Here is an 8,326-nt window from a genome sequence, read left to right on the forward strand (position 1 = left end):
CCAAGAACATTATCAGCCCACAACTACTGATGGGCGAGCGTGCTCGGCACTGCTCGGTGTTCAATCGAGCATTCTAGTACTCGAGACACTCGGCACTCAATCAAGTATCCGGGTACTCAGGCGCAATGCTCAATTTCCCGCCCACAAGTTTAGTGCCTGATTTTCAGCCACTAAACATGCAGGGATTCCCTGCCAATCACAGTAATGCTGTAGCCATGTTGGTTACTGGCAACACTGTGTTATACTATGTAAGACCCAGTGACCTCATGTTCGGTGCATTATACGCTGAAATAGTGTAGGAAGAGTTTCAACTGCAGAAGGGACAGTGTAATGTGTTAAATAGTGTTCTAGTACCTGCTGATGCAACCATTAAACCAACAGCCCTTTTTGGGGCTAATTCAAATAGATTCTATTCTATAATTCTGCTCTTAGCTGCAATTAGGGTAAGATTAGCTGTTGGAGTAGGAATAGTGTATTAGTGGCACTTAGAGCAGGACTGATTGAAAAACAGTCCTTGGTGCTGCAACGTTAAACCCACAGTCCTTTTCAGGGATAAATCAAATAGATTCTATAATAATACCACTCTTATGTGCAATTATTTTAGGGTTAGAATTACAAGCATCTTGTCATGGTTGATTGCGTTACAGTCATTAGTGCTGACTAGTGATGAGCGAGCCTGCTCGTTACTCGAGATTTACGAGCATGCTCGGGTGTTTTCCGAGTATCTTCAGCATGCTCAGGTGTTATGTTTCAGTCACTCTGTGCTCATGCTTTGCAATTGTTTGACAGCTTTAATACATGTGAGGAATGCCTGTTTCTTAGGCATTCTTCACATGTATTAAAGTTGTCAAACAGTCGCAAATCATGAGCATGGAGTGACTTAAACATAACACCCGAGCACGCTGAAGATACTTGGAGAGCACCCGAGCATGCTCGCCGAAAGGGTTAACAGAACTTACGCGCCCATCACTAGTGCTGACACATACAAGCAAAACTCCTTTCACTGACAATTTAAAAAGATTCTATTCTCTAATAATACCACTCTGATCTGAAATTCATTTAGGGTTAGGTGGCAGAGTAGGGATAGCTTATTAGAGACATTTCGGTAGGGTTGATTGCGTTACAGTTCTTGGTGCTGCCACATGTAAGCAAAACTCCTTTCAGGGACAATTTAAATAGATTCTATTTTCTAATAATACCATTCTTATCTGCAATTAGTTTAGGGTTAACCGGCAGAGAAGGGATAGCGCATTATAGGCATCTAGTCAGAGTTGATTGTGTTACAGTCCTTGGTGCTGCCACCTACAAGCAAAACTCCTTTCAGAGACAATTTAAATAGATACTGTTCTCTAATAATACTGCTCTTATCTACAATTTGTTTAGGGCTAGCTAGTGGAGTAGGGAGAGCGTAATAAAGGCACCTAGTCAGGGTTGATTGCGTTACAGTCCTTGCTGCTGTCAGGTACAAGCAAAACTTCATTCAGCGACAATTTAAATAGATTATATTCTCTAATAATACCGCTCTTAGCTGCGTAGATTATTTAAAATGTGCAAGGCATGCGGTAAGGGATGGGGAGGTGGCCGTGCTGCTGATAGTGCACAAGGAGGCCGTGGTCCAGATGAAACTGTGCCTACTGCGGGAGCACAACAAACACACTCATCCACGAGACCTAGATAACTTTCCGACTTTTCAGCGGGGCGCAGGACACCACTGTTGAAGCCAGGTCAGTGCAAGAAGGTTGTGGGTTGGATGGGAGATAATGCTTTCAGCCTGTTTCCCAGTACCACCCTGTCTTCCACACAGTCCCGTCTCACTAGCCAAGAGTCTGAACAACATACACTACCGTTCAAAAGTTTGGGGTCATTTAGAAATGTCATTATTTTTGAAAGAAAAGCACATTTTTTCAATGAAGCTAACATTAAATGAATCAGAACTATACTCTATGCATTGTTAATGTGGGAAATTACTATTCTAGCTGCAAAAGTCTTGTTTTTATTGCAATATTTACATAGGTGTATAGAGGCCCATTTCCAACAACCACCACTCCAGTGTTTTAATGGTACATTGTGTTTGCTAACTGTGTAAGAAGGCTAATGGATGTTTAGAAAACCATAGAAAACCCTTGCACAAGTATGTTAGCCCAGCTGAAAACGGTTTGGCTGATTTGAGAAGCTATAAAATTGACCTTCCTTTGAGCTAGTTGAGAATCTGTAGCATTACATTTGTTTGTTCTATGAAACTCTCAAAATGGCCATAAAAAGAGAACTTTCATGTGAAACTCGACAGTCTATTCTTGTTCTTAGAAATGAAGGCTATTCCATGCAAGAAATTGCCAAGAAACTGAAGATTTCCTATAACGGTGTGTACTACTCCCTTCAGAGGAGAGCACAAACAGGCTCTAACCAGAGTAGAAAGAGAAGTGGGAGGCCTCGCTGCACAACTGAGCAACAAGACAAGTACATTAGAGTCTCTAGTTTGAGAAATTGACGCCTCACAGCTCCTCAACTGGCAGCTTCATTAAATAGTACACGCAAAACGCCATTGTCAACGTCTACAGTGAAGAGGTTACTCCGGGATACTGGCCTTCAGGGCAAAGTGGCAAAGAAAAAGCTTAAAGGGGTTTTCCCACAAACAAAAGTTAATTTTAATCAATAGATCTTTGAATGATAATAAGTTCCACAATTGAATGTGTTGAAATAAAATGTTCCAGTGATGAAATAATCTTATAACTGTGCCCCTGCTGTGTACTGTGTAATGGCTGTGTCTGACCGTGTACAGAACATGGTCTGATCATACCGCATCTCCTGGGCAGGGGAGAAAGCAAAAGAGTATACAGACATTACAGCAGGTAATTGCAGCTGATTCTTTCTTTGAAGTAAAACATTGTTTAAAAACAGGCAGTGAAATGCTTTACCTCACAAAAAGAATCAGCTGTGATCTCATGCTGTAATATCTGTATACTCTTTTGTGTCCTCCCCTGCCCAGGAGATACGGTATGATCAGACCATGTTTCGTACATGGTTGAGACACAGCCATTGCACTGGGGTAGTGATGAGTGAATATGTTCGAGATCCGATCTCCAAACTTAAGTTTGACACGAATGTGGTAAAATCGGTAGCGTTGGGCAAATTTCCATGGTTACGTGATTTCGGGCCAACTACAGTGTTTTTTACAGTTTTGCTAGCATAGTGCTTGTGTATGATGAGTGGGGAGACATGGCAGATGAGTGGGGGGGGCTGGTAATAGCCAGATCAGCAGCGCTCTTTTTTAAATTTTTCCTGTAGGAGGTAACTTTAAGTCAGGAAAGTGCGGTGACCCAATCAGAGCGCAGGAAGCATCTACAGTGTCCCAGACACAAGGGCTTCTGCAATTGGCTGCTGAAATCACATGTCCTCTCCATATAAAAACTAGCCATGTTCCCTCAGCACCATTTTAAGCATGTCACTGAAGGAGATAGATGCTGCTGAGTGTGCACTGTCCTGTGTAATGAGAGATATTAGCTAGATATTAGCTAGATAGATGGGCGCTTCTGTGGAAGTCAGATAGTGTAGATAAGTCCTGTGCTGTGTTCAATCAACCTTGCAGCCCTTTTATTTTGTTTTTGTACAATTACTGAGATTCTGAGAGAAAGTGCAGGGCCTATGGCATAGAACAGTGTTGTGCATCGGTTGTACTTTCTGTGCTCCATGCAGATCTTCAATCTATTTTTGCACTTGCTAATGTGATAAAGCAAGCAAGCCACTTTTTGTTTTTGTGGGGTTGAAATTCAGCTATCTACAGAGCTTGTCAGTGCAGAGCTTCTGAGTGCAGAGCACATAATTTTTTTTCTCATTTATTAATGTGTTAGTCCAGTTTGTAATTTTTTTTGTAATTTTTTTGGTGGGTGATGTATGTTTTTTGTATGTTTTACAGGCCTCATCCACAGTAAAAAAAATACTTTGGTTCCTAAAGTTATACAGCAGGGACATCTCAGTTTGAAATAGTTTGGAGAATATCTCCTATGTTATACAGGCCTCATCCACAGTAAAAAAAAATACTTTGTTTGGTTCCTAACGTTATACAACAGTGAAATTTCAGTTTGAAATAGTTTGGAGAATATCTCCTATGTTATACAGGCCTCATCCACAGTAAAAAAATATTTTGTTTGGTTTCTAACGTTATACAGCAGGGACATCTCAGTTTGAAATAGTTTGGAGAATATCTGCTATGTTATACAGGCCTCATCCACAGTAAAAAAATACTTTGGTTCCTAACATTATACAGCAGCGACATCTCAGTTTGAAATAGTTTGGAGAATATCTCCCATGTTATACAGACCTCATCCACAGTAAAAAAATACTTTGTTTGGTTCCTAACGTTATACAGCAGGGACATCTCAGTTTGAAATAGTTTGGAGAATATCTCCTGTGTTATACAGGCGTCATCCCCACAAAAAAAAATAATTTGTTTGGTTCCTAATACTATACAGCAGGAACATCTCAGTTTGAAATAGTTTGGAGAATATCTTGTATGTTATACAGGCCTCATCCACAGTAAAAAAAATACTTTGGTTCCTAAAGTTATACAGCAGGGACATCTCAGTTTGAAATAGTTTGGAGAATGTTTCCCATGTTATACAGGCCTCATCCACAGTAAAAAAAAAATTTGTTCGGTTCCTAAAACTATACAGTAGGAACATCTCAGTTTGAAATAGTTTGGAGAACATCTTGTATGTTATTCAGGCCTCATCCACAGTAAAAAAATACTTTGGTTCCTAAAGTTATACAGCAGGGATATCTCAGTTTGAAATAGTTTGGAGAATATCTCCCATGTTATACAGGCCTCATCCACAGTGAAAAAATACTTTGGTTCCTAACGTTATACAGCAAGAACATCTCAGTTTGAAATAGTTTGGAGAATATCTCCCATGTTATAAAGGCCTCATCCTCAGTAAAAAAAAATACTTTGTTAGATTTTTAATACTGATGAGCGAGCACTAAAATGTTCAGGTACTCAATGTTCGAGTCGAGCAAATTGGAATGCTCGAGTGCTCGGACCGAGTAGCGAGCCCAATGTAAGTCTATGGGAAACTCAAGCATTTTTCCGGCGGCTTTGCCCAGCGGTCTACAGAGGACATAAAAGTTGTCCAAATCGAAGGGAACAGTGCTCAAATGACATGAGATCAGCATGGGGAAGATCCCTGGAAGCATTTCGGATGCCCAGGTCACTATTGTCAACAATGTTGTCAGAAGTATTACGCCACTTTTACGGACTCACAATAAAACATGCAAAAACGAAACCAAAGTAGATTTTCCTGGGAAAAATGTTAAGGAACATCCTTTCCAGGGTAATGACTTGTATATGAGGCAAAATAAATAACCAAAAACAAAAATGCTCCTCCACACCTTGGGCTATGTTCGCACATAGTGTTTTTGATGCATTTTTGTATTTTTGCATTGCTTTCAACCAAGTCAAATGCATTTACTGGGAAATGTCATTTTAACATTTTACAACCTTATATGGCCATATGGTGTGTGACACATCATCACACACATGCATAAGGTGCTGAAAAGACATGGAAACATGGGAAAGACCCCTGGAAGCATCTATGACTCCCAGGTCACTGCCTAAAAGTGTGCCTATCACAAGTGATCCTTGGCGCATGCGAAGATGCCTCTGTCGTTGCAGACTTGCAACAATCACCGTCCACGTCCTTGTCCCAGTGCAGCGTTCAGTTGTCTGTAGCCCATTCCTTGGAATGCAAGCACAAATATGCAGCCAGCCAACCAGCCACCCACCCACAGACTGCAATACTATACTGCCAAATTTTTGACAGCTGCTTGCACTTGAAATGTGGCCTTTCAGACTCGTGGAGGCGGAAGCTGTCCACAACCTTATGGTGGCGGATGAGTGTCTTACAACATTACCCATACCCCCCCCAGTGCACTTACTGGGAAGGACCTCCTAACCACAAACACGTGGACAAGTGAATGTGGCCAGGGATGGTACGGAGCCAGTCCACAGCTTGTCGTTGAGTTGTATTTCACCTCAGCCATATTTTTTAGCTCGGTGAAAGGAAACCGTATCTACTCTGGGTGTCATTTCTCCCAGGAAGTCTTCTAATGTAGCTTGGCGCATAAGCAATGGCAGCAGCCTGTCCAACATCAGCTCGCACTTGTCGGTGGTGCTTCAACACACAAACATCTTTGTTTGCCCTTTAATTTCATGACTACAGGGTTGGGCAATGGCCTGATTCGCAATGTGGTTTCAGAAATAACATACAATTAAGCACGTTCAATCCACATTAAAAAAAAGCATCCATAGAGTGTCCGGGAACCTTCCCACACACTTTTCTTAGACAGGGCTGCTTCTCAGCAGAGTTGGACGGGCCCACCACGGAACCGGAGACTCCACCAGTGGGCCCTGGCTTCTCCATCGGGAGAGTTCATAGTGCCGAGATGATGATAGAGGCCACCATTTGCTTAGTTTTCTGTTACTTGTAGCCAGTTCACAGCTTGTCGGTGAGTTGTATTTCACACAGCCATATTCTTTAGCTTGGTGAAAGGACTTGGGAAACCGTATCAATTCCAGCTGTCATTTCTCCCAGGAAGTCGGCTAAAGCTGCTTGCACTTGAAATGTGGCCTTTTAGGCTCGTGGAGGTGGAAGCTGTCTACAACCTCATGCCGGCGACGGCCAGGTGTTCATACTCGGTCCCCAGCTGCCACTATTTCTCCCGGTGTCGTCTCCGTCTTCCACAAGCATGGGTCCCACAACATTACCATGCCCTCCCCAGTGCACTTACTGGGAAGGACCACCTAACCACAAACACATGGTCAAGTGACCGTGGCCAGGGATGGTACGGAGCCAGTCCACAGCTTTTTTTTGCTGAGAGTTGTATTTCACCACAGCCATATTCTTTAGCTTGGTGAAAGGACTTGGGAAACCGTATCTACTACAGCTGTCATTTCTCCCAGAAAGTCCTCTAAAGCCGCTTGCACTTGAAATGTGGCCTTTTAGGCTCATGGAGGCAGAAGCTGTCCACAACCTCATGCCGCCGGCGGCCGGGTGTCCATACTCGGTCCCCAGCCGCCACTATTTCTCTCGGTATCATCTCCGCCTTCCATAATCAAGGGTCCCACAACATTACTGCTAGTACTTTTCTGTGGGAATCTGCTTGCCTCCTACCAGCCTGTAATATTTCCACTGAACTATGGTATGATGCCATGGTGTTAGCACTGCCCCAGTACCAGTAGCGAAGCCATCCCCAATTTCCTTCTCAGGAATTCTATTTGGTAGACTGAGTGGCTGCCCAAATACATTAGTTTCTCACAAAGGAGCTGAAGCTAGAGTGGCAGTAGGTGCAAGTTTCTCCAGCCTGTTAGATATCAGAGGGTGAACGGTGTTATGCACACGCCCGGGCTAAGCGGCGTGTGCGTGTGATTGGTAGTGATTCCACTGGACCGTGCCGGAGAGTGAATGCCTGGAGGGGCGTGACTAAGTATTCACCCGATCCGACCAGGGTCGCACGACGGCATACGACGCCAGTGCACCAAGGAGGAACCGAGCAAAGGGACCAGGTGCTACTCCAGGACAGACCCCGGACACGGCTGTTGACCCACACAGGGGAATACAGGAACAGGCTGGTAGGCTGGCACACAGACTGGAGGGTATAGGCAGGCACGACTGGTATGCAGGCAGGCGGGTATGCAGGCAGGGGGGTAAAGGCAAGCACAGCTAGAGTGCAGACAGGGAGGCACTAGCAGGTAGGAACACAGGCGGGATAGGGCCCAGTACACACTGGGACTCAGGAACATTACAGGCAGAGGGGTACAGGCAGGGCAGGACAGGACTGCCGGAGCAGCGGGCAGAAGCAGGGCAGGACAGGACTGCCGGAGCAGCGGGCAGAAGCAGGGCAGGACAGGACTGCCGGAGCAGCGGGCAGAAGCAGGGCAGGACAGGACTGCCGGAGCAGCGGGCAGAAGCAGGGCAGGACAGGACTGCCGGAGCAGCGGGCAGAAGCAGGGCAGGACAGGACTCTGTTCACACGGAACAGACAGGAAGGGAAAGACAGAGCCAGATACTCACACAGTACTTGCAGGGACAACAAGCAGGAGTTAGGTACGAGTTCAGACTCTGCAGAAAAAGGAAGGGAACGGACATAGAGGCAAAACAGGTAAAGGACAGGAGAAAGTTCAGACTGGAACTGAGTGTACGGAGGAGACCGACACTGCAGAGGGATACAGGAGCGGGTCTGGGAATACGGCCCCCAGAGAGGCGGAACGAACAGGCAAGGAGCGTGTTCAGACAGGACAGACAAGATACAGGAGCGGGTCTAGGTAATCGGC

Source organism: Phyllobates terribilis, unplaced genomic scaffold, assembly GCF_046119375.1.
Source record: "Phyllobates terribilis strain yellow unplaced genomic scaffold, ASM4611937v1 Scaffold_5__5_contigs__length_657084704, whole genome shotgun sequence".
NCBI classification, from domain to species: domain Eukaryota; kingdom Metazoa; phylum Chordata; class Amphibia; order Anura; family Dendrobatidae; genus Phyllobates; species Phyllobates terribilis.